Source organism: Macaca fascicularis, chromosome 4 (assembly GCF_037993035.2).
Source record: "Macaca fascicularis isolate 582-1 chromosome 4, T2T-MFA8v1.1".
Classification (NCBI taxonomy): Eukaryota; Metazoa; Chordata; class Mammalia; order Primates; family Cercopithecidae; genus Macaca; species Macaca fascicularis.
The window spans coordinates 142,838,466-142,866,024 of NC_088378.1; the positions used below are offsets into that span (position 1 = coordinate 142,838,466).

Genomic DNA, 27,559 nt, shown 5'->3' on the forward strand with positions numbered 1-27,559 from the left:
TGTGTTTTACTAGGATGGATTTAGTAAACCAGCCGGAGTGCGAGATAAGGAGTCTACTTTGCAAAGGACAAATCTTGGTCTCCGCCTAGTTTGAACTCATCAGTAGTAACTGGGAGAAGAGAACCAGGACCCTTGGGTGGGGCGTGCAACGCCCCTTTGTAGCCACTCCATTCTCTACATCCCACGGACCTCCCTTCCCTGTACCACGTTGGTCCCCTCCAACCCAACAGGAAGAAAAGAAAGGAGAAGTCTGAACGCTTTGGATCCTCCCTAGCGCGACTGCTTCCTCTGCCATTTATTCCCTGAGTGTCCTTGCCTCCGCTTCCCTACCCCAGTCCCACTATGACAAAGCACATCCTGCGCCCTGGGGCTTGGAATCCTCCTTTGGCCTCTGACTCACTGATGCCATTTCACCGCGTCCTGTCCTTCCGGTTATGGTCACTGGGTGGAGCCCGAGAGAGCATCACCAAGATGGGCTGGATTCTTACAGCTTGGAGGCCTGCACAAACTTTCTAGAGACTTCTCTAGATCCGGAAGTCAGCCTGAGTTTTTAGACTTGCTTCGAAAGACTTTGGCCCTTGGAAAACGAAAATCAATACTCCAGGAACAAGATTTTCCTCGACTTTGTCTCAACCCAAAGACACTATAGCAGCGCAGTTTTCAAACGTGCTTTGAAAATAAATGGAATGTCCCCACTGGATTTTGCATTTTCCTTTTTACTACACCCCGCCCCTTTTGTAAAATGGTTACACATCTCCCTACTGCACTAAGAACAGCTCTATCAAAGGCACTTTGAGAAGGAATCAATGCCATGAAAATATGAAGTCCTCTTAAAAGAGAGTTCCTGGAGTTGGGTTTTAATTAACACTTTGGTTTTTAAACTCCTGTAAGTATTTGGTTACCTTCATAATATTTTTCAAACAAATATTCTTTCTGAACCACCGTACAAATCCAAGTTTGTTATTTTTATTTTTAAATGTTATTTATTTATTTTTGAGACAAGGTCTCTTTCTGTCACCCAGGCTGGAGTGTAGTGGTGAGATCATAGCTCACTGCAGTCTCGAACTCCTGGGCTCAGGCTATCCTTCAGCTTCCAGAGCTGGGATTACAGGCCTGAGCCATCGTGCCTGGCTAAAATCCAAGTTTACACTGTGATAAAAAATGCCAACATTTCAGAGAAACTGAAAGTCACAAAGTTATCCCAGTCCCTGTCAAAATTTTGGTGAGTAATTTTAAGGTTTTCTCCGACTTAAAATATATATTATCTAAGTGGTATTACTGGCATTATAATTCCATATATCCTTGTCCTTTTAAAAATGGGTAAAAGTAGGCTGGGCACAGATCTTCTCATAGCAATACTTAAAAATTCATCCTACTCTTTTTAACAACTGCATGGAATTTTATTACATGGCTGTTCTTTAGGGCACCATGGAAATGTAATTTGTCTTCATTGTGAGAGCAGACACGTGGGTGTGTAAAACAGCCAAAGAGTACAACTCAATGAGCTGTACATTTCAAATAGATACATTTATTGCATGCAAAGTGTGCCCCAATGACGGTTTAAAAATAGTATTCTATTTGAGATTTGTACTTTGATTTTGTAAAACAAAACCAAACCCTTGTTCTTGTACCCAAGAGATGCACCCTGGCACATCTGGAGGTAGAAGCTCATGTTGTCTGTAACTTGATCTCGCAGGCTCTGAAATAAGCATAATGAGCTGTATATTTACAGATCCCCACTCAAAGAAAAAATAGCTACGGTAAAAATACTCATAAATAACAAAATTAGATAAAGGGCAAAAATAAAAGAAATAATAAAACCATATATTTTAAATATTATTCTCGCCGTCACCTTTTCTCTCCCCTTTTCTCCTTCTCCCCTCCTTTTCTCAACACGTCCCCCCATCCTTCCCTCCTTTCTCCATTCTCTGCATTTGATCCCCGGTGTATTCCAGCCTCCACGCAACACGCGTCACTGCGTCCGCCAGGGGCACGTCAGGGAAGGGACGCGAGGTGGCGCCGTCACCGCATTCTGTGAGCGGCAGCGCTCTGGGCCCGGCTGGTCTTGTATCATTTCGGTGACCTTCGCTCCAGTCTGTGACTGGGCCACAGTCGGGGTGTAAATTAGGATCCTCACTGAAGGGGCGGGACCCTGAGAGGCTTTTTCCTGGTCCCTTAGTTGTGGGTTTTCCTGCTGGCAGTGGAGCCGGTTTCCATCAGAACCGGCCAGAGGCGGGCGCTGCCTTCCAGGGGTGGCGGAGCAGCAGGAAGCGTTTTCGGATCCTGGAATCCGTGGGCGGCCCGTGGGAGGGGCTGAGGCGCATTTCCCTACTCACCCGGCCCCGAATCCACCGCGGTGCTGTTTCAAGCGAGTCAGATTCCAGATCGCGCTCCAGCCCGGACTCGGAATTCCTGCCCCGCGGGTCTGCATTTCACAGCGGCAGGTGTGAGTGACCCGCAGCTGGAGACCAGAAGCCTGAAGGCAGCTCGGCCCTCCCCAGCCCGCAGCGCCGTTATTCCGTTTCTATATCAGTAAACACGTTTCGTTTTCCGTAGCCCGGGGCGGGGTGACGGGTGATCCCAGTCCTCGCAGTGAACTCCGGGCCGCAGACTTGAAAACGCTCGCGGGCTTCCACCGCATCCCCGTCCTGAGTTACACACGCGACCCGCGACCGTGCTGGGCCGTTTCTCTTTCTTTTCCGGACCCAGCAGTGGCGCCTAAAGTCTACGAGGAGAAAATCGCCTGTGTGCTGGTGAGTCCAGGGATCTAAGGCGAGAGCTGAGGGAGAAAACGTAGTTGATGGGCCTGAGAAGAAGCGGCTGGAGGTTGGGTAGAGGGGGAAGGCTTTGGGCAGAAAAGAGCTGGGAGATTTGGTTGGGGAGGGGCAGCCAGGACTAGACCCTGGGGAGCCACTCACCGGAAGTCCAAGATCATCACGGCCTCCGCTATCCCATTAAGGGAGGGATTGGCTTCTTGTCTTGTTGCGATCACATCTAAGTGCGTTGGAACAAGCTTTACATATTATTATTATCATCATCGTCATTGAAGTATTAAAAGTCTTTTTGGGGGTGAGCTAAATGAGACCCTTTGCTGTACCTGGCGCAGGGAGAAAAAGTCCTCGAGAGAGGGTAGACACTGTGGAGGGAAGGGCTTGGGACCAGTGTCAGGAGAGCTGGGTCCATCTCCCTCTCTTTCCCTCCCTACCCTTGTGACCTTTAGCAGTGTAAATAATCCCTCTAAGGTGGGGACAGGACCCCAATCCCTGCTGTGCTCAATAAATTATGATGATCAAAATAAATAATCAGTGAATATGTATGGAAAAACTGAGTAATTGTTAAAACTCTGTGATGTATGACATTTTCATCTACAGAAAAGTGTAGGCTAGGGGTCTTGGAGAATGGTTAGTAATCATAGGTAGAGTTCCATTTTAAAAATACGTTTGTAAGGCTGACGAAGATGGAAGGGACACAGTTCCTGATCACAGATGGTTCATTGTCTAATGGAGGATGGCACCAGATGGTAAATGAAAGTTGGGCGTGGTGGCACTTGCCTGTAGTCCCAACTTCTCAGGAGACTGAGGTGGCAGGATTGCTCCAGCCCAGGCATTCGAGGCTGATGTGAGCTGTCATCACGCCACTGCACTCCAACTGGGTGACAGAGTGAGATCCCCCAGATCGTTCTAAAAGAAAAAAAGAGAAAAAAAGCAAAGATAATAGATGAGATTGAAGGCAGGCTGAATTGGTACCATCAGGGATGTTCAAACTGTGGGCTGGAATAGTGGTTCTAAAACTCGACTACACATTGGAGCCATCCAGGGAGCTTTAAAAGATACTAAGGCTTAGATGTAACCTAGGCTTTGTGATTCCATTGGTTTTGGCTGTGGCCTGGGACCGTGGATATTAAAAACTCTTCAGGTGGTTCTATGAAGATAGGTTTGAGGACTCCTGGCTAGGTGCCCTGAACACTAAGAAATGTGTATTGGAGAGGAGGCAGTTCTCTCAATCGAAAGAGGCTTTCTGAATGGCGTTATTATTTTTGAGGTATAATTCATGTGCCTAGTAATTTACCTGTTTCAAGTGTACAGTTCAGTGGCTTTTAGCATAGTCACGAGGTTGTACTACAGTCGCCGTTATCTAATTGAGAAGACGTTTTTCTTTTTCTTTTTCTTTTCTTTTTTCTTTTTTTAGCAGTGGGAGCGGAGAAAGAACAAAGAAATCTGTAATTGGTCGTGGACTTTGTATTTGGCGTGTGGCCCCACCCTCCCCACTTCTGATTGGTCCTCAGCTCCAGGCGTCCATTTTCATTGGGTGAGCAATCGCTGGGGTGGGGCTGGGTGACTTGAAATTTCGGTGGGGACTTCTCCACAGCCAGGCTGAGTCCCCGCTTCTTGAGCCACTGTAAGGTTGGCAAAGTTGAGGCCACGGAGATGGGACCCGTCCTGCTATTCCTGACAACACAGTGACACAGTGCCGGCACTGTAAGAACAGTTGAGCAGCAGCCACAGGTCCCATCCAGCCCTGCAGCCCTCCTTTTTATTATTTGCTGACCCCGTAGTCACTTGAGTTTGTGATCCTAGTTCTGATTTTCCTTATGTAGCCCCCCAGGCCCTCTGCAGCCTTACTGAGAGCTAGCTTCTAAGAGTGACGTCATTTCCATTTTAAAATTCCTAACCTCAGTACTTGTTAAAGGCGTACTCACAAATCCAATTTTTCCCTGTCCCATAGGGACTTTTCTGAGAGGATACATGTTAGACCCCTGCTGTTTAGAAGGAATAGGGAAATTATTAATATCCTTTTTACATTGTTCTAATTCTTCCCTTAAATTTGGACAAGGATTTTAGGGTTTAGCTCCTTCATGACCCCCAGATTCCTTCTCCTCCAACCTTCCTGTTGCCCCCTGATCTCCCTGTCCTCTACTTTGTGAGATGTATGGCCTGAGGGCAAGCGTGTTAGGGGATCCCGAGGCTTTTCATTGGATGAGGGCTCTTTACTATGCTCTTTTTATTTCTCTTTAAGGGGAAACATGGGGTTAATTCACTAATTCAACAAACAGCATAATCCATCGCCTCTTGTGAGGATGGCGATTTATCATTCACATAAAGAATTAAAGCTTGGCATACACAGTCCTTATTTGGGCTAAACTTAGGCCAAAAGACTGACGAATGGGCTCTCTAGGCTGGAGAAAACAGCAATATTTTATTATTATTTTTTTTCCTTATTCCTGGTTCCAGTGTTATTCTCCCAAGCCTGTAACATCCTCCCCAGTGGACTATCTAGGGGGAAGCTGGAAGGGGCCTCCTCGCTTCCTCCTTCCTTTGTCCCTAGTCCTAGAATTCTTGCTTCCCATTTTCGGTTGCTCCCTGAGTCTGAGTTCCCCTGTGTACTCAACCCCCCTTACTGGAGGTCTCTTCACAACCCGCAAGTCAACTGCTTTGTAACTGCTTTGTCCATCTCTGGCCGTTTCCTTCCTGGGAGAACAGAACCATGGATTGAGTCTCCGCACTCGCTTCATATCTAGGATATGTCTCAGTCACACACACTTGACCTCCGAAAATGCCCAACCACCAAGGCAGTGCTCATAGTCCAATCTTCCTACCTGGGCTTGTGCACAAGTTTGCCTGGTTGCCGCGGTGCCTGCTTTTCTGTTTTTCCCTGTGTCACTTTCGTTGTCTTCTGAATAACAGTTTCAAGTTTGTCTGTGGCTTCTGTGGGGAACCTGGACATCTGGACAGAATGGGCCACATGAATCCAGTGGTACACTTTTCCTCTTTCCGCCAAAGTCTCACTTCATGCAAGCTCAGTGATCCCCATACAGGCCACTAGATTGTAGGAAACAAACCCACCCATCCAAACCCAAAGAATTGTCTCTCTCAGAGAACAGTGAAAGTGAGACTTTTAGCAACAGTTTTGCAGTATCGGGTGTCTGGAATGCAGGCACACCAGGGACGGTTTCGACAAAAAATTTATTTCCTAGTGCCCACGTCCCTCCCCTAGTTCCTCATTAGCTGAGTACTGTGGGGTTACAGTCTTTCTGGATGTTGCCTATTGTAGTTTGATTAAAGCTTCAAGTATGTTCTTTACAGTCTTTTTGCTGCATTTTGTTGCAGCCCATAATGCATTGCGATTGTCTCAGGACTCCCTAAACATTTAATTTATGGCCCTAATGGTTGCATTTAGGTGATAAGAAAGGGTACAATTATCTACATTGCAAGCTAGCCTAAACTGAATTCTTTGGTGAGGTGGGGAGGGGGTCGTCGAGGGGGCCCCAACTGATTGGCACCTGGCCCGTACATGAAAAGGAAAGCAGGAAGGAGCTGGGGGATGGCTTAGTACATTTTGCTTTTTTATCTCTTTGTGTCCATGTGTCTCTTTATGTCCATGTTGAACCTATACTGAGGAACATAGAATTGAAAATGAACCATCATGTGTAGCTTATTTTTGACGCCCTTAAGTTCTGCCCAAGCCAAGGCTGGGCCAAGGACCTTGAACGTCCAGCTGTGGCCTCCTCCTGCTGCAGGTGAGGACTGGCACCTGCTCTGTCCCCATCCCAGTCTGTCTCTCAGACTTACCAGGGTGCATCTAGGTGGATGAGTTGGGAATTGCGTGCTGATTGCTGAGAGCCTGAATGATCATGGACTCAGAGGGAGCCAATAGTAAAGACAGATGTGATCTGGTGACAGGTTAGAAACTAGAAAGGAATCCGAGGAGAGGCAGAGCCTCTAGTCCCTTGCTCTCTGCATCACTCTCCCCGTTTCTCCAGCCATCAGAAGGACACCAAGAAAAAGACCCACGAGGCTGACGGAGGGCTCTGCATGCGCAGTTCTCTTTGTGGCCTCCCTTGTACCAGGGAGGGTCCTGAGTGCAAACGGCCATCCTCTTCCACCTTGCAGCTGCCCATGCGCCTCATCCGGGAGCTCTCTCTCGGGAGTGTTGTGTCCTCTGGGTCACTCAAGGCTGTGCTTTTTCCAGGTTCCCACCATGTGGCCCCTGCCGCCCTATGTTTCCTTGCAGATGATATGGACGAGTAGATAAGCAGGTGTCCCTGGGCAATTTGGGGAGTGGGGACCAGCACCCTGCCAGGGCAGCTAGTTCCCTGTTTTCATCCTATGTCCAGATATTTCTTTTTCCAGCCCCCAGAGTCCTAATCCCCGTTTTTGGGGCTTTGTTCTGTGCTTTGTGGCCTCACCTTGCCTTTCCTGAGCCAATGTTTTTCTTAACGTCTTCATTGCCTGGCAAGTTTAAAATAAGAGACAGTCAGAATTGTTTTCCCCACAGTCAAGTTGTTTGAGGGGAGAGGAAAAAGCAGAAAGTTTGTGTTTTTGTAAAGACAGAGGCAGTGCAGGTGACAGTGAGAGGCTGGGGTGTCCAGGAAACCCGAGTCTTTCTGCCATTTCCCCACTTCTGTGTGTCCGGCCAGTGGGGTAGTAGTGACTCATCCTTGAACCTAATTGCACTCAGGCCTCAGCAGATGGGATGGTTCATCCCCTACCCTGCAGCAAGAGGGCCCCCGTCCAGGAGGCACTCACAGCAGGGGCAGTGCAGGTCTGTGGTCCCTCCTGCTCTCACCTGTGGTGTCTCCTGTAGAGCGACTGTCAATTTTGCTTCCCTGTAGGCAGGAATGGTTTTCTCACAGGTCACTGGAATATTGGCCAGAAAAAGGGTATGAAAATCACAAGTTAATTTCTCAAAATTCCTGCTTTAAATGTTGATGTCCATCAACATAATTTCAGCTGGATAATCTTAATAGGATGTCCTCCAATACTGATGCTGTAAAGCATGTTGAATGGAACAGGAACTAAAATTTGGAGCTTCCTTTCTCGGAGGGTCCATGTGGGAGACTGTGGCTGTGGCAGTGGCAATAACCAGGTGCAGAGGGTGGAGGCAGCCTCAGGATGAGGGGTCTGAAGAAACCCTCTGCTCCACAAGGAGAAGGAGAAGATCCCCTGTGGGCTGCAATGGCAGTGGCCTGGGTGGAATCCCTGTTAGGAACACGGCAGGAAGGCTGTGCAGTCTCACGAAGCAGCAGTTCTGGGATGGAGCTGCGTTTCCAGGGATGAGTGCACCAGGCAGGGGCAATCACAGCCCAAGTGTAGGTTATGGGGAGGGGAGGGCTCCTTGAGCAAGGGGGTCCCCAGCATCAGGTCAGGTGCAGACTCCATCCAGCCACGTATTTCCATGCTGGGCCTGTGAGCCCCAGGGCTTCCTGATGGGATCTCCAGTTAGAAGCTGCCTGCTCAGAGCTGGGAGGGGAGGAACACTGAGCTGCTGGTGGAGGAAAGAACCCACAATGTGCAGGACCTGCCCTGGTGTGCAGGTGCCTCTGCAGATAAGGAGGGCCTGGGGACTGAAGGGGAGAAGGACCCTGTGTGTGTGTGACCCAGCCCAGGCCTGGAGGGACATGGAGAGAGGGCCAGGGCCTCTCTTTGGGGAGGCCTCCCACTGTGTCAGGGCTGGTCAGGCGTGAGAGGAGGGGAGGGCACTGAGTTTCCTCCTGGGTCTTGTTCCTGAGTCCTGGGGTCCTTTCACTCCCTGCACGATGGGTGCTGGGCACAGGGCAGGTGCTGATGCTGATGGAGTCATGGGAGGGGACTGGCAGGGGCTGGGAAAAGTGCCATGGTAGGGAGAAAAAAGTGGGGACGTCATCTTCCCTCAGAGAAAGGGTGAATCTGATTTTGGAGTGACTGAGGAGGGAGAAGTCCTCAGGGAATAAAAAGCAGCGCCCTGCACCCAGTGGAACATTTACTGTTTCTCTCTTTTCTCCAGAGCATGGGAACCTACAAGACCCGGATCAACACCTGGCTGGGACAGGAGAACACCAGGGCAGTGCACAACTGGGATTTCAGTCTCCCGTGTCATCTCCTGCGTCCACTGGTGCCACTGAGGGCAGCTAGACTCTGCAGCCAGGCGTCCTGGATTCAACTGCCTGCCTGGGTCTCACCAGCACTTTCCCTCTTGGTGCCTCAGTTTCCTCATCTATGAATTGGGGAAATTAACAGTATTTATTTCTTGTGGTTGGATGAATGATAAGGGTTACCATATATGAGGTGTTTGCAGCTGTGCCATGTTATTTTTGTTATTTTGTTATTATATTTTAATATATCACATGTGCAGTAATTGTATTATTATAGATGAGCTTTATGAGTGAGTGTCCTGGTGACGGTTCCTCCTGGGGAGCCAGGACCAGCTTTTCTGGCACCTTGAGGTCCCCTCATCCCTGTTCCACTCTCCTGCATTACCCTATTCTGCTCTGTCTTCATATTTTATACTATAGATATTTAACGTTTAAACAGACATTTCTGGTCTGCGTTTTATTTCAAGTGTCTGGGAAGGGAGAGAGTGTGAGGTTCAGGAAAGAAGGAGAGGTCTGTTTCGATGCCTTGACACAGCACAGAGAAATCTCCCCTCCTCCCCCACATCTCCCCAGCAGTTCTCAGTGAAGAACAGATTCACAGCAGCACTGGAAGGGCTGAGAAGGGATGGGGGACATCTGGGGCCAATGTTCAGGGGCTGACCCTGTGGGGGAACATCTGCCCTGCAGAGTTGGAGCCCACATGTGATGATGTAGAGCTGAAGATGGTATCCGGGAGGTGACAGAGAGTGCTTTGGGGTTTCCTGATTATGAAGAGCAGAGGTCAGTGCTTCTGGGGTGAAGTGACTGCTAGGGACATGTGAATGGAATTAATGCAGAATAAATGAGCTGGGAATGAGGATGAGTAAAGCAAGCATCAGTATCTCCTGCCATCAGTTCAGACTGATTGGGGAGGTGGGATAGTTACTGACTCTGTTGCGTGGTTCTTCCTAACTTCCTGGTTTTGGGGGCACAGGTGGGTGGTGCTGTTCTTGGTCAGGGCAGCCTGAGCTCCATCCAGGTAAAGCAGTGGAGGCAGAGAGAGTTAGGGGAGCACCTGTGAAACAGACCAAGGCAGGGATGGGAGCCCCCTGTGCAGCAGTAGCAGATGCAGAACCTGCCTGGATGCAAGAGAAAGATTAGGAACCCTAGCTGGGTCCTGTTTCCTGCCTGCCTGTGTTCACAGGGTAACCAGTAAGGGAGCTGGGGTAGGGAATTCGTTCATAAGCTATCTATCCAGAGATGTGTTTATAGATATATTGTTTCATGTTTGTATTCAGGTTTGTTGTCACAGACACATTTATCCATGCGTGTTTTGTGTTTAAGTTACTTTAGAATGTCTCAGTCACACAATCTTCATTGGTGCTGCCTCTCTCTCTACACACACACACAGACACTCACACACACACACATATTCACACATGCTATACAAACATACCTACCTGTATCTATAAAGAGATATGTTATTTTATTTTTTATTTTGTAAATTCGTATACATTCATGGGGCACCAGCGCAATTTCGCTACATTGCTATATTGAGTTGTGGTAAAGTCAGGGCCTTCAGTGCATCCGTCACTGGAGCCGGCCACATTGTACCCACCAAGAAACCCTTCTCATCATATACCCACTGCCAACCACCCTTACCCTTCTGGGTCATTATTGGCCATCATTCCACATGCTGCTTTCATGTATATAAAGAGATATTAAGCAAATATGGCAGAGTGGTAACTTGAATTTTACTGCACTATTCTTTCAGATTCTTTGCACATTTGAAAATTTATACAATTATAAGTTGGAAGAATGAGGGAAAACAGAGAGAGAGAGAGAGAGAGAGAGAGAGAGAGAGAGAGAGAGCGCTGAACTGGAATAGGCTAGGGGTTGTGTCCCACTAGGAACCATAATTGATTTTTGGCATTTTGAAAGTGTGTCCCCTGAGCTGCCTTCAGAGAGTCCTGGAGGGAAACCTGTTTTCACATAAATACCAAGATGCCATCTGCCTGTTTCATTATGTTGACTTTTCCATTAATGCTGCAAATGCCAAGGTAAGTAACACAGCCAGCACCTTAGCAGAACCAAGGCAGTATCACCAAACCACAGTCCCACTTCAGATTATCTTTGATGGAGCAGTAAAAATTTATGTTTATTAAATTTTGATCCCTCAGTACATGTCTTTAATATTATTTGAGAGAAAGTGGGAAATATGCATAAAACACTTACTACACAGAGAAGTACAATGGTAGCCTTGAGGAAGGGCACTTGTGTTGACTCAGTTATGAGTTCAACCAGCAGATCTCCTTCACCCACTGGAAGACAATTTCATTATTTTCAGTTTGAAGGTATTATGGATAAAGCTGCAAGAGTATTTGTGTACAGGTGTTTTGTGAACGTAATGTTTTCCCTTGTTTGAAATAAGTGCCTAGGAGGTCAGTTGCTAGTCATAAGGTAAATTGCATATTAAGTTTGAAGAAAACTGCAATACCCATTTCCAGAGTGGCTGCACCATTTTAAAATCCATTCCTACCAGCAACATAAGAGTGACCCAATTTCTCTGCATCCTTGCCAGCATCTGTTGTTACCTTTATTTTGTATTTCAGCCATTCTCATGATTGTGGTTTTAATTTGTGTTTTTCCTACTGGATAATCATGTTGAGTGTCTTTTCATTTGCTGGTTAGTCCGGTGTTTATCCTCTTCAGTGAAATGTCTGTTCTTGTCTTGCTCATTGCCTTTTTTGTATTTGGATTTCATTTTTACTGTTGGGTTTTTAAATTTCTTCATACAATCTGAGTGCAAGTCTTTACAGAATATGTTGTCTGTAAATATCTTCTCTCATGCTGTAGCTTGCTTTTTTATGCTCTTCACAGGTCTCTCACAGAGCAACAGTTTTTAATGTTGATAATATCTAATTTATTAACTTTTTCTTTTATGGATCATACTTTTGGTGTTATGTCTAGGAACTCTTTGTCCAGTCTTAGTTCTGATGACTTTTTCTTCAAAGGTTGTAATTTAAAGTTTTTAATTTATTTATTATTTATTTTAGAAAAAAAAAATTTGGCCTAGGCTGTCCTTGAACTCCTGGGCTCCAGGGATCCTCCCACCTCAGCCTCCCGAGTAGCTGAGAGTACAGGTCTGTGATACCAGGCCCGGCTCAATATTTGCCATTTTAACTCTGTGTCTTGCATTAAAGCTTGTGATTCATTTTGAGTTATTTTTTGTATAAAGTGTGAGATTTGGGCTCAGGGTTTTTCCACTGCGGTTGTCCAGTTGCTCCAGCACCGTTTGTTGGGCAAGCTCTCCCTCCTTCATTGAATTGCTTTTGTGCTTTTGTAAAAGTCAGTTGAGCATATTTGTATGTTTTGCTCACTTTCAGTTGAGTTGCTTGTCTTCTTACATTGAGTTTAAGAACTTGTCACATGTTCTGGATACATGTTCTTCATCGCAAATGTGATTTGTGATAAATTGTGAAATATTTACTCCCAGTCTATGGCTTGTCTTCTCATTTTCTCAATTACGTCTTTTGGAGCACTCAAGTTTTAAATTTTAACTAAGCCCAATTTCTCTATCTCTCTTTTTTTTTTTTCACTTATAGATCATGCTTTTGGTATTTTTATCTAAGAATCTTTTGCCTAACTACCCAAAGTCACAAAAATTTTCTCTTATATTTTCTTTTAGAAATTTTATAGTTTTAACTCATAAATTTTAGCTCTATAGGTCTCTAAATTGTTGGAGCTGATATTTTATATGGTGTTAAGTGTCACATTGAATTACCTATGCAACTTCATTGAAAATCAATTGACAAAAAAAAAAAAAATTTGTAAGAAGGTCTTTCTAGATTTTCACTTCTGTTCCTTTCTGTTCATTGATCTCTATGTCTCTCCGTTCCATACTGTCCGGATTTTTATAGTTTTATATGACATTCCTTTTTTTTGTTCAAATTTGTGTTGGCACTTCTGCGTCCTTTGCATTTTCATATACATTTTTAGGCTTATTTTGTCAGTTTTCTATGAAATATCTGCTGAGATTTTGTTACCAATTGTGTTGAACCTATAGATCTATTAGGGGAGAACTGCCATCTTAACAATATTATTGAGCTTTCCAACCACATCTCTCCATTTATTTAGACCTTTAATTTCTCTCAGTAATTTTTTTTTATTTTCAGTGAACAAACACTGCTCCTTTCCTAAATTTATTTCTATTTCACCCTTTTGGTAACTACTGTGATAGGAAAGTTGAGATTTTCATTGCTTGTATAGATAAATATGTTAATAATTAATTTTTATATTGATTTTATATACTATGGGCCCTTCTGGATTCATTTCTTAGTGCTAGCAGACTTTTATCTGCTTGTGAATTCTACAGACAAGGTCATGTTATCTGTGAATAGAGTTTTATGTTTTACATTTTATCTGGATGCCTTTAATTTTTAATTTTCTGCCTTAGCGCACTGGCTACTATCTCCAGTACAACGTTAAGTGGAAGTGGAAGTACAATGTGAAGTGGAAGACTGGACGTCCTTGCATTGATCCCCATCTTAGGAGAAAAGCATTCAGTCTTTCTTCATTAAGCATGATTTTAGCTGTGGGTGTTTTATAGATGCCCTTTATCAGAGTGAGGAAGGTCCCCTCCATTCCTATTTTGTTGAAACTTACGAACATGAGTGGTGTTAACATACCTGTCAACTGTTTCTTCTACATCTTTTAAGATAATTATATCTTTTACTTCATTAATACAGTGCTTTCCATTCATTGATTTCAAATGTTAATCCAACCTTATTTTCCTGGGATGAATCTCATTGGTCATGGAGTATAATCCTTTTTTATGTGGCATTTTATTGTCTGCCAATGTTTGTTGAGGATATTTTCATTTGTGTTTATGCTGATACTGGTCTCTGGTATTCTTTTCTTGTGAGTCTTGCTCTGACTTTGATATGAGGGTAATGCCAGTTGCGTAAATGCGCTGAAAAGTCTTCCCTCTTTTCTTGTCTGACAGAGCTTTTGAAATATTTGATAGAATTCACCAGTGAAGATATTTGGGTTTTGGCATTTCCTTGTGAGAAGGTTTTTAAACTACTGACTTAGTGTACAGTTCTATTCAGATTTTCTCTTTACTTTTGATGCAGTTTTGAAAATTTCTTTTTATTTTATTTTTTATTTTATTATTATTATTTTTTTGAGACGGGGTCTCACTCTGTCAGCCAGGCTGAAGTGCAGTGGCGCATCTCAGCTCACTGCAAGCTCTGCCTCCTGGGCTTAGCCATTCTCTTGCCTCAGCCTCCCTAGTAGCTGGAAATACAGGTGCCTGCCACGTCTGGCTAATTTTTTTTTTTTTTTTTTTTTTTTGTATTTTTAGCAGAGATGGGGTTTCAGCGTGTTAGCCAGGATGCTCTCGATCATCTGACCTCGTGATCCACCTGCCTCGGCCTCCCAAAGTGCTGGGATTACAAGCGTGAGCAACCACACTCAGCCAGTTTTGGCAATTTCTATCTTTGTATGAATCTGTCCATTTTATCTAAATGGTCTAACTTGTTGGCTCCAGATTTCTCAGCCTATTCACTTATAATGCTTTTTAACTTCCTAAGGGTCATTAGTGATAATCTCTCTTTTGTTCACAATTTTGGTAATTTATCTCATTTCTCATAATCTCTGTTTTGACTGTTGGTCAAGAAAACAGGCAGAGGCAGCAGATGGCTCTGTGACAGATTCTCTAGTGGGAAGGCTTTGATCATGTATAGCTGGCAAGCCAGACTGGTGCTAGCAACCCCAAAGGAGCTGCCAATGGATCTTGACAGGAAAGTCACTGATTCTGGATTGGGCTATGCTCAATCAGAGGTAGATATCAATGCTTCAAGGGCCATAGAAAAACAAGAAAAGAAGAGATTGCACCAATTTGGACTGCTGTGTCACATTTCTTTACACAGGAAAACACACTTTACAGCCTCAAACAGCCAACAATGCACAGGGAGATGTCCTCCTCAGGAGAAAACTTTAATAGAAAATTGAAATGGTCAATTGAAACACTGATTGTCTAAAAACTGCCAATATAATTGTTGGGCAATATAAACACGAAGGACTGGCTTTTATATCTCCATAAATGTGCTCACTGTCAACATGGGTGGCGCTGCAAGAGTGACTCCACTAGGCAGCTTCCTCTCTTTGTCCTGATGGATCAGGATGATGCTGTTATGACTATACATACAATTCTTCCTAATGGGAGAAGATGCTGGAGTAATGACTACACTTCACCTAAAATTTCTTTTTTCATATGTGATGCCCTGGTACTAGGAATAGGGATGTAAATAAAAGTGCCAGAAACAGGAATTATCCCTAAGTCAAAAACCATAACTGTATTTTTACACCTGTATGTAAGAATCCCCAAGCAACTCAAGGATTGTGCTATGCCTTCATTTCATCTGGCAAAGTCAGGTTTAAATGCAAGTAGAGCTATGTAGCCTGGTGGTCCAATAGTCCCAACTAGTTCCTTCCCTATGTAACCTACCCTCTATGATCAAGAGTAGACTGAGGGAAGACATGCTAGAATACTATTGCTGCCTGCAGTCTAGACCAGCACAGCAACCAAACCTAATGTCACTTCCAAAACCTGAAAAGACTGATATAAAGGGACAGAAAGAGGAATAGTGGCTGAGGGTAAGTGAATAAATCAAAGGGTTATGTAGTGAGGAAAATTCAATATTAGCTTAACTCCTCAAAAGTAGTGTGAGCAAGAGAAGATACTGTCTCTTAGTTCAATTATACTGGATGCCTAAAAGGGTGAAGCCATGTGTCCCTGAGACGATTCTTGTTTTTGGAACCCGGTAAGATTGAGTGGTGTCTAATCTAGAAGAAATGGATAAATCCCTGGAGGCATACACCCTCCCAAGACTAAACCAGGAAGAAGTTGAATCCCTGAATAGATCAATAACAAGCTCTGAAATTGAGGCAATAATTAATAGCCTACCAACCAAAAAAAGTCCCAGACCAGATGGATTCACAGTCGAATTCTACCAGAGGTACAAAGAGGAACTGGTACCGTTTCTCCTGTAACTACTCCCATCAACAGAAAAAGAAGGAATCCTCCCTAACTCATTTAATGAGGCCAGCATCACCCTGACACCAAAGCCTGGCAGAGACACAACAAAAAAAGAGAATTTTACACCAATATTCCTGATGAACATCAAGGCAAAAATCCTCAATAAAATACTGGCAAACCGAATCCAGCAGCACATCAAAAAGATTATCCACCACAATCAAGTTGGCTTCATCCCTGGGATGCAAGGCTGGTTCAACATATGGAAATCTATAAATGTAATCCATCATATAAACACAACGAAAGACAGAAACCACATGATTATCTTAATAGATGCAGAAATGACCTTCGACAAAATTCAACAGCCTTCATGCTAAAAACTCTCAAAAACTAGGTATTGATGGGATGTATCTCAAAACAATAAGAGCTATTTATAACAAACCCACAGCCAATATCATACTGAATGGGCAAAACCAGGAAGCATTCCCTTTGAAAACTGGCACAAGACAGGGATGCCCTCTCTCACCACTCCTATTCAACACAGTGTTGGAAGTTCTGGCCAGGGCAGTCAGGCAGGAGAAAGAAATAAAGGGTATTCAATTAGGAAAAGAAGAAGTCAAATTGTCCCTGTTTGCAGATGACATGATTGTATAATTAGAAACCCCATCATCTCAGCCCAAAATCTCCTTAAGCTGATAAGCAACTTCAGCAAAGTCTCAGAATACATAATCAATGTGCAAAAATCACAAGCATTCCTATACACCAATAACAAACAGCCAACTCATGAGTGAACTCCCATTGACAATTGCTTCAAAGGGAATATAATACCTAGGAATCCAGCTTACAAGGGATGTGAAGGACCTCTTCAAGGAGAACTACAAACCACTGCTTAATGAAATAAAAGAGAACACAAACAAATGGAATAACATTCCATGCTCATGGATAGGAAGAACCAGTATCGTGAAAATGGCCATATTGCCCAAGGTAATTTGTAGATTCTATGCCATCCCCATCAAGCTACCAATGACTTTCTTCACAGAATTGGAAAAAGCTACTTTAACGTTCATATGCAACCAAAAAAGAGCTGGCATTGTCAACACAATCTTAAACCAAAAGAACAGAGCTGGAGGCATCATGCCACCTGACTTCAAACTATACTACAAGGCGACAGTAACCAAAACAGCATGGTACTGGTACCAAAATAGAGATATAGACCAATGGAACAGAACAGAGCCCTCAGAAATAATACCACATATCTACAGCCATCTGATGTTCGACAAACCTGACAAAAACAAGAAACGGGGAAAGGATTCCCTGTTGAATAAATGGTGCTGGAAAAACTGGCTAGCCATATGTAGAATGCTGAAACTGGATCCCTTCCTTACACCTTATACAAAAATTAATTCAAGATGGATTAGAGACTTAAATGTTAGACCTAAAACCATAAAAACCCTAGAAGAAAATCTAGGCAATACCATTCAGGACATAGGCATGGGCAAGGCCTTCATGACTAAAACACCAAAAGCAATGGCAACAAAAGCCAAAATTGACAAATGGTATCTAATTAAACTAAAGAGCTTCTGCCCAGCAAAAGAAACTACCATCAAAGTGAACAGGCAACCTACAGAATGGGAGAAAATGTTTACAATCTACCCATCTGACAAAGGGCTAATATCCAGAATCTACAAAGAACTTAAACAAATTTACAAGGAAAAATCAAACAACCCCATCAAAAAGTGGGCAAAGGATATTAACAGACACTTCTCAAAACAAGACATTTATGCAGCCAACAGATATATGAAAAAATGCTCATCATCACTGGCCATCAGAGAAAAAAGTTAGGAAACGACAGGTGCTGGAGAGGATGTGGAGAAATAGGAACACTTTCACACTGTTGGGGGGAGTGTAAACCAGTTCAACCATTGTGGAAAGCAGTGTGGCAATTCCTCAAGGATCTAGAACTAGAAATACCATTAGACCCAGCCATCCCATTACTGGGTGTATACCCATAGGATTATGAATCATGCTGCTATAAAGACACATGCACATGTATGTCTATTGCGGCACTATTCACAATAGCAAAGACTTGGAACCAACCCAAATGCCCATCAATGATAGACTAGATTAAGAAAATGTGGCACATATACACCATGCAATACTATGCTGCCATAAAAATGTATGAGTTCCTGTCCTTTGTAGGGACATGGATGAAGCTAGAAACCATCATTCTGAGCAAACTATTGCAAGGACAGAAAACCAAACACCCAATGTTCTCACTCACAGGTGGGAACTGAACAATGAGATCACTTGGACACAGAAAGGGGCATGTCACACAGTGGGGCCTGTCATGGGGTGGGGGGAGCAGGGAGGGATAGCATGAGGAGATATACCTAATGTAAATGATGAGTTAATGGGTGCAGCACACCAACATGGAACATGTTTATATATAGGAACCTACACACTGTGCACACTTAAAGTATAATAATAATTAAAAAAAGGAAATACCTGAGAGTTTGTAATTTATAAAGAGGTTTAAATTGGCTCATGGTTCTGCGGGCTATACAGGAAGTATGATTCTGGCATCTGCTTTACTTTTGAGAGGGCCACAGAAAACTTTCAATCATGCTGAAAGGTTAAGGGGAAGCAGGCATGACTGACTTGCCTGGAGCAGGAGGGAGAGAGAGCAGGGAGGTGCCACACACTTTCAAACACCAGATCTTGTGAGAACTATCACAAGAACAGCACCAAAGAGATGGTTCTAAGCCATTCATGGAGGATCCATCCCCATGAGCCAATCACCTCCCACCGGGTGCCATCTCCAACATTAGGGATTACAAGTGGACGTGGGATTTGGGTGGGGTCATAGATTCAAATGATATCAGGGGTCATGGTGGACATGAGGGTGGGCTGGTGTCCCCACTTCTCAACTGTTACCAGGGACATAGTCACATTCAGACTGCTTGGCAGAAAAAGAAGCCAGAGGCCCTTGAAGTCTCAAAGAGGAGCTATGAAGAAATCTTACATCTCAGTCCCTCACAAGGAAGTCTTAGAAAAGAAAAAAGTAGTATCATGAACAAATTCAAGTCAGTCATTGTAAGTGGTGACACTGAACAGCCCACCACACACTGAAATATTCCAAATCAAAGAATCTCCAGAGCCTAGTTGTGTCCCATCTGCCGCAACTCCTCCTTCACTTCAGGCCCTCTAAGGTGTCACTTTTATAAGCCTTGAGGGATACATCAGAGCCCTGGGCACTGTTCCTGTTCGGGGTGGAACAAAACCAAAATCTGTTCAGAACTCACAGGTGATGTGACTAAAGGAGGAATTGTGGGGTGGGTGAGCTCCCCCATGGGCTCCTGTCTACACTATCCCAAGGATCTCAGGGATCACTCTCCCACCCCTACCACACTTACATGAAGCCTGAGCACGGCTGCTCCTTTTCCATCTGTGGAAAGAAAACAAACTGTGAGAGGCCAGGGAGGAGGCAGGGCCGTGAGATCCCAGAGGAGTTTCCAGAACTGTGACTGCAGACCCAGGTCAGGATCAGGAAAACTGAGGGAAGAGGATGTGTTGAAGCTGGACCAATTGTCCTCCTGAGGTCTGTCCTCAGCAGGGACCTTCCCCTGACCTGTGACTGCAGAGAGTCAGGTTCCCATGTCCACAATCATGGTGATACATTTGTCCTTCAATTTCACAGGTGCTTTACAAAAGAGTAAGAGTTGACAGGGCATCTGAACAGGGTAAATGTGCATGGAGATGGTGCCTCACAACTAGGCAGGAAAGGAGCCAACTTCCTTCTGGGTCTTGAAATCCACCAATGGAAGAAGAAAACTAGGAGCTCACCTCTTTCCTACCTGGGCTCTTATTCTTCCACATCACAGCAGCAACCACAGCACCCGGGACCACAGCACCAAGAACAACCAGGACAGTAACGATGCCCACAATAGGGAATGTGGGCTGGGAAGATGGCCCTAAGAAAGGAGGGGACTGTGGGGGACCCTGACCCCCAGGCCTCGACCCTGACCCCCAGGCCTCAGCCCTGACCTGACTGAAGGGCTCCAGAAGGGCTCCTGCTTTCCCTGAGAAGAGACATGACCCCTCATTCGTCTCCTTAACCAATCTCAGGGTGAGGGGCTCTGGCAGGGTGAGTGCTCGTGCTGCACATGGCATGCGTATCTCTTCTCCTCTCCAGAAGACACCACCACAGCTGCCCACTTCTGGAAGGTTCTATACCCTGTAGATCTGGTCCCCATAAGCTCTGCATCTTGAATTTGGTTCTTCCTATCCTGCTGCTGGGTCAGTGTGATCTACACAGCATAGTAGCCCAGGGCCCAGCACCTCAGGGTGGCCTCATGGTCTGAGATGAGGTGGTGGGTCACGTGTGTCTTTGGGGGATCTGAGGGGAAGAGTCAGAAAATTCAGGCACTGCATTCCTCATGGGACACTCCAGCAGCACACATGTGACCATCCTGAGAATGGACAGGACACCAGGGGTGGGGAAGGGAGCACAGAACCCAGACACCAGCCTGGACACAGGAACCTGGGATATTCTCCCATTCCTTAGAAAGTTCTAGTGTCTGAGGCAGGAACAGAGATTTCTGGTCTTGACTTGAGTGGAAGCTGAGGGACTCAGAAGAGCTGGAATCAGACCAACAGATACACATTGAGTGTCAGGCAGATAACAAAGGCTGAGAGGAAAATGCCTGGTGCTCAAGGCTGCTGTGGGGTCAAAGGGAACAGCTGATCAGTATTCCAGGGACTGTCTTCCCTCCTTTCCCTCAGAGACTTCATCCTTTAATTGTCCCAGAGTGCAGGGCGAGCCCTCAGTCACTCTCTGGTGTAGGATGTGGAACCCAGGAGGACTCTTCTTCCTCAGGATTAGAGGGAGAGGGATGTTTTAGCGTTGGTCCCATTTTAATCTTTTAGAAGGTGGGTCGGGGAAATCTTCAGGAGATCTGGGAGTCGCCCCTTGGCCGCTGGTACCTGCGCACTGCAGCGTCTCCTTCCCATTCTTAAGGCCTTGCTGAGCCGCTCCACCCACCTTCCCTGCAGGTAGGTTTTGACCAGCTCTGCGTGTTCCTCCGCCAGGGCATCTGAGCCGCCTTGTCCGCTGCGGTCCAAGAGCGCAGCTCCTGGTTTAGGACGAGGTAACTGGCGCCGTCGTAGGATATGTTCATACCCGCGCAGGAGGCTCCAGTCCGGGTCCAGGTCGCAGCTGTGTATACAATGGAGGGTGTGAGACCCTGTCCCCGTGGTCGCTCACAGCCCAGGCCGCTGAACCCCGCCTCTAAGCCGACTAACCCCTGGGGATTTGGGCCTGAACTGAAAATGGAATCTGGTATAGGCGCCTGGGGCTTTTGTCGGGTCAAGGGTCTCCTCGGGTCTGCAGCCTCGGGGTGGGTCTCCGATTGTGCTACTGTGGGTAGCAAAATCTTGGTAACCCCTGAATGATCACGAATCTAATTTGTAAAAGATCACACCACTGCACTCCAGCCTAGGCGACAAGAGCAAGACTAAATAAATAAATAAACAAAGTTTTACGATCAAGTAACTAACCACCTGGGCATCCCCTCCTGGCATAAAAGACAGAACCAATGAAGCCACCCTAGACTGTTGTCCAATCCCATCCCCCAAAAGGAACCTCTGTCTTGAGTCTTGTATTTACTATTCCTTTGCACTGTCACTAAAGATTTTTACAATAAGTATATATATACCCAAATCACAGTTTGATCTGTTTTTTTTTTTTTTTAACTTCCCCATACAGAGAACTCACACTATATCTATTCTTCTGTGATGCACGTTATGTGTAGGAGAGTTATCTCTGATGCAGGATGGTGCTTTTCCTTTTAATTCTTTGTTTTATTTTATTTGTCTATTTTTTTTTTGTGATGGAGTTTCTCTCTTGTTGCCCAGGCTGGAGTGCAGGGGCACGATCTCAGCTCACTACAACCTCCGCCTCCCTGGTTCAAGCGATTCTCGTGTCTCAGCCTCCCAAGTGGCTGGGATTACAGGCGCCTGCCACCACGCCCGGCTAATTTTTATATTTTTAGTAGAGATGGGGTTTCACTATGTTGGTCAGGCTGGTCTGGAACTCTTTTTTTTTTTTTTTAAATAGAGTCTCGCTTTGCTGCCCAGGCTGGAATGCAGTGGGGAGATCTTGGCTCACTGCAAGCTCTGCCTCCCGGGTTCACGCCATTCTCCTGCCTCAGCCTCCCGAGTAGCTGGGACTACTGGCACCTGCCACCACACCTGGCTAATTTTTTTATTTTTATTTTTAGTAGAGATGGGATTTCACCGTGTTAGCCAGGATGGTCTTGATCTCCTGACCTCATGATCCACCCACCTCGGCCTCCCAAAGTGCTGGGATTACAGGCTGGTCTCGAACTCTTGATCTCAGGCAATCTGCCCGCCTTGACCTCCCAAAGTGCTAGGATTACAGGGGTGAGCCACCGTGCCCGCCTTCATTCATTTTCACTGCTAAAGTTTTACTTTTTGCGATTATACCGCAATTTTGTTAATTCCCATTGATGTATATGTGATTGTTTCCAGTTTTTGCCATAAACATTGGTGTACACGTCTCCTGGATACATAGCCAAGAATATCCCCAGAGTATATGCTCAGGAGCAGATGGTGGGATTATTTGGTGCGTGGATATTAATCATACTAGATAAGGCTAATTGATTTCCCAAGTGCTTGTACCAAGAATGGGAAAGAGCTCATGTTGCTCAGGTGTTCTGAAAACATTCAGTTGAAGGTGGAGATTAAATGTTAAAAACCACTGTCTTGGCTACAGAATCACCTTAGGCATTTTTTCATATTCCATTAATAGCTTCCTTTTCTTTACTTTTATTCTATAATTTATGGCATTATACTTTTAGCATAAGATTAAAATAATGCTTCCTTTTAGCCTAACCACATAGCATTTGTGAAAAAAATGGAGGGAGGGAGAAAGCTCTGAGGGAGAAAAGGAGGAAAGAAGGAAGGAAGGACAGAGAAAGGTGAAATAAAAAGTTTCAATAAAGAATAGTGGGAAAGGACTGGAAACGGCAAGTATGGCTAACATTATTAAAATGCAACAAATTAAAAGAGATGTGGACAATATTCACAGAATAATAGAAACTTCAGAAAGCCTTAATAGTTATTAACTACTGTGTCACAAACTACCTAAAAATTTAGTGGCTTAATACAAAAAATACCTGTTAACTCAAAGAGATACTACAAACACAAGCAAAATCAGTTCTATGAGGGTGGCAGAAGTTGGATAAAGAGAAGGATTTTACAAGTTGGAATAAGTAAGAGTTATTGACGTGCAGATGGAAATTATTTTTAGTCCAAGTCCTCCAAGGAGTAGATGCCAAGATGAGCTTCAAGTCTGTGGCATTTTATGAGGGAACACACCTGTAAGGGTATATGGGAAGTGAGCCAGAAATCCCTAGAAAAGGCAGCAGACCAAGATGCAAGTGTGACCCCAAGTGCTGGACAGAAGGAGAGAAGGTTTGTTCCACGCATCCTAGAGCACGGACAATCCAAGGAGGGTTGAGCAAGGCCATGGAGGAGTCCTCCAGCCACAGTTGGCCATCAGAGGAGTCCCATGTCTCCCAGAAATGGCCTGCCTTAGTGCGCCTGCTGCGCCTTAGCGGTCACTGGCTGGGAACAGCCTATGGGGGAAGCAGGGCTTCTGCACCAATGCTACTGAGGGTGTCAGAGCACAGAGCACAGCCTTAGGAGATTACCCAGGAGTGTGACTCAACCTTCCTTCCTGAGGGTCTGGGCTCTTGAATAGGAAACCCTCTCAGGCTGGGTTGCTGGATGTTTCTGCTCACACTGAACAATGGGACGAGGGGAACCAGGAGGTCCCCACGTGGACCTCTGGTTTCCACACACTTCTGCTGCCCTCATTGTGTGATAGCAGCCCTGCCTCCTCCTCTTCTTACCTGCTTGTTTCTGGGAACATTCTATTCAAACTTCCCTGGGGGCAACCAAAATGTGTAGTTCCATGGACTCCCATTTGTCTCCTTGCCAGGGTGCCCCCTTTGGGAAACCAGGACCTCCTACCCTGCAGAGTCCAGATTTTGGAGATGAGAAGTGCAAAATCACCGTGGTGGTGAATATAAGGGATCAGACATGGAGCCACACCTGCTTCGACTTTTTGGTTTTTGGACCCACGTATTCTTACTTTTGAACACAGAGAACCATAGAGACATGTTTGATTCAATGCATGCACCACATCCTGAAAGATGGCACCCATTCCTCAGAGGGTTTCATCTAACCTGGTACTGCGTTGTGCCTGTAGAGACCTGTCCATGACTGTGTGGCTGACAGCCCCTGGGAGGTGCAGGTGTTGATGGGAGGCACAGGTGTTGATATGACCAGGGGCTCCCATGGTCATGGCCCACACTTCATCCCCTTCCCTCTGAGGTGTGTCCCGTGGGCAGATAATGTACTGAAATTCTGAGCCAGTGGATCAGGAATGCAGATAGTGATGCTGGCTGAGGGTGTGAACGCAGAGAGGAAAATCACACCACATCGAATAGGTGCCTTTCCCTGTGAGGATGAACCCCTGGCCCTTCCAGGATGGATGGGGCTCAAGCTGTTCAACTTGTCACTTAGGGGCTAGTCAGTTACCTGAAGAAACAGTGCCCTATGGGGCCCATCATTGGTCTGTAATGCTCATAAGCAGAGTATTCAGAGGAAGCAGCAGCTGGACGGTTGTTGGTAAGGGGGAGTCAGTGCTGCTGGACCCACTTGTAGCCTCATTTCTGCCACTGTGTTTATCCACTTATCAGTGCTTCCTGTCATACCTGGGCTGATCCATGATGCCGGCTGGCTAACTTCAATTTATCTTCAATTTGTTTGGTGATTCAGGGCCACGTCAGGGCTGGGTGTTTTCTGTGGGTGTTAACATGGAATTAAGGCTCAACCCACATGGACCATTTTCATCTCATGACAGATCCTGCTGGGCCTGTCCCATCTATGCCTCTGTGGGTCACATAGAAGCCAATACACACAGGCACTTGGAATCACAGGTTGCTTGGTGTCCCATGATCAAGCATTCTATCTTATCAGGGTCAGTAATACGCTAAAAGTTGCTTCTAACAGGGAGCATGTTTCTCTGTCGTGGATTCCATGGCCTTACTCCAGATCACAGGCCCTGCATTCTGACTCTCCCACTGATGCCTGGTTCAGCTCCATCCTGCATCTTTCCCCACACCCCATCCTGCATCTTCCCCACACCACACCACCACCTCCAGCACCAGGGGTCTGAGGGATGGTGACTCTCTACACCACAGCCTGGGTCTGCTGCAGTGCCCTTTCCTGTCCAGGCCCCACTCAAAGCTGGCCTCCTCCTATATCACCCAGAGTGTGGGCCAAAGCAATATACTTAGATGTGGAATGTGGTGTTGACAGAACCCAGAGAGGCTGGGTAGTGTGCGTCCTTCCTTCTGGTGAGGATACAAGATGCAAGTTTGACTTTTACTTTGGAGGGGAGAGCCCTGCATGCCCCTAACCACTGGACTCATAACACTTCACTGCCGTGTCCACTCTTGAAGCTCTGTAAGGTTTATCTTCACCTTTCATAGTGCACATGTTTTGCCAAGGAATTCAGCGTACTTTCCTCCTCTTGCTCTTCCATCCTGATCTATGTGATATTGCCAATGAAAAGAGCAGATTTAGTATTCTGTGATATGTCTGATTTGTCCCGGTCTCTTAAGGTGATATTTATAGAAGGTTGAGGAGTTAAGGTAGCCCTGAGACAAGCTATCAATAAATGTATTATAAATCCCATTTGAATGTGAATCATTCCATATCCATTTTCTAAATGGAATGGGAAGGAATGCACTCACCAAATCCACAGCTGCTTGCCATGTGCCTGAGGCCTTATCAATCTCCCCAAGCAGTGATATCCAGCCAGCATGGCAGCTGCAATCAGGACTCCTACTTGGTCAAATCTGGAGAAATTCCATTTATGCTGTATCAGGCTTTTTCAGGGACAGATGGCTGAATTATATGGAGATAATAGGCAATCCAAACCCCCCCCCCCCAACCTTCAGCTCTCTAATGGCAATGCTACCCCTACAATACCTGCAGTACCCACCACAAGTCCCACCCTGGCACAATATTGCTTCTGGCTTGGCTGGGATGAGGGAAGTTTTAGAGGATTCCCTTTGGGCTTCAGCACAATGAGAGCCCTTACTCTCCAGACTAGGGACGCAGTGTGGGAGTGACTCAAGTTGCCAGTGCATCAAGGCCAATTATGCATGTGGGGAATGGGGAGATAACCAGGACTGGGTTTATGGACCCAGTGGTCCCACTGTGGGCCATAGTGTGTCCAGGTTTATTTCCTGGCCTCCTTAAGCCCCACTGTGGATTCTGAATCTGAAACTTGGCTGAAGTCTAGGAATTGAGACTGGGATCATGACTTTGTATTTGGTCAAACACCCTCGGCCTCCTGCTCCTCAATTCTTGCATTCTCATCATAGATATGAAGCAGTGCCCTTGCTGGCCGCCCATCTGTTCTGACCCTGGGACTCCACCTTTTATTAACCTTCGCCACAATTCCTTGAGGGCCGAGCCCCCTTGGCTGCTACTCTGGGTTCTCACAGTAACAGTGGCCTCTATCTTTTGCAGGTCACTGCATAGGAGGGTTCCGAAAGCATTCACTCCTTATCCTGAGGGAGGCCGGTGCACCCACTCCAGGTCTCAGGTCCGCCACAGATAAGCAAAAACGTCCTCACATTCAAAACTGTCCTGGGACACATCCAGCCCATGAGCCACGGGTTGGACAAGCTTGCATCTAGAATGTATGCACCACAATGCCATAAATTTTTCTGTTTTTACTTTAATGATGTTTTCTAAATGCAAAAGCAGTCATATCCCTAGCAGACAACAAATGTCAGTGGAATGAATGATCACTGCAGAGCACCTCCCTATTCTAAAGCCAATATTTTTATTAATGTAGCCTCAGGGCAAATGTTGTTTCGTGGCAGCTAAAGAACAACATCATTTCACATGGACATCGATGCCGCCAGTGCTTTTCTCACCAGGGCTGCTTGTGCGTCCTCCCTTCCTTCCCCCTCCTCCCACACCAACCCTCCCGCACACTGCAGCACACAACCATATTTTTCTCTTCAGGAACAATAACCCTAGCCTTATGGGTACAATTTTCCAACCACATATGAATCTAAATTAGACTCTGCTTTATACATCCATGAGTTTGGATTGGAGCCAGCACTAGGATTACTACAACTCAGGGCAGGAAGATGAGTGGGACAGCAGAAGAGGAGTTCCAACAGAAGGTTACCTGTGATGAGAAACTAGGGGACCCATCCTCTCTGCAAATTTCAGAATCCGGTTCCTTTAAAACGATTGGAGACAAGATGGAAAATACAATCCAGGAAAGAGTCCTGGGAGGAGGGCAAGATCTGGACAGGTCTGAAAATTTATCTCTTGATACCACAAGGAGATTTGTATGCAGGGACCGCCCTAGGTGACATCCAACTCCCTGTGATCACAGGTCTTGGTGGGACAAGGTTCTACTGAAGGGCCAAGGACAATGAAGGAGCAAAGATGATTCAGTCAAGCAGTGACCACATAAAGCCCGTGGTGGCCGGAACACAAACTGGGCACAGCCCCATCTACTCTCCTGCCCTGCAACAAATCAGCATAAGAAACACATGGACTCTGGAAAG

General features: G+C 45.6%; 2 long non-coding RNA genes across 3 annotated transcripts in view; one reads left to right on the forward strand and one right to left on the reverse strand.

Annotated features, from left to right (window-relative positions):
* Positions 1–2,552, reverse strand: part of LOC123572780 (uncharacterized) — a 19,659-nt gene extending 17,107 nt beyond the window's left edge. Inside the window, exon 1 of the long non-coding RNA XR_006697300.2 lies at positions 2,337–2,552. This is a non-coding gene — a long non-coding RNA (uncharacterized lncRNA). The remainder of the gene's footprint in view (positions 1–2,336) is intronic.
* Positions 2,345–13,727, forward strand: LOC135970350 (uncharacterized). Of its 2 annotated transcripts, XR_012434056.1 has the most exons (6): positions 2,345–2,753; positions 4,189–4,308; positions 5,685–5,754; positions 6,406–6,517; positions 8,764–11,973; positions 13,287–13,727. It is a non-coding gene; the product is annotated as an uncharacterized lncRNA (long non-coding RNA). The 2 variants fall into 2 exon arrangements; XR_010586042.2 differs by lacking the exons at positions 5,685–5,754; positions 6,406–6,517.
* Positions 13,728–27,559: the final 13,832 nt, after the last annotated feature.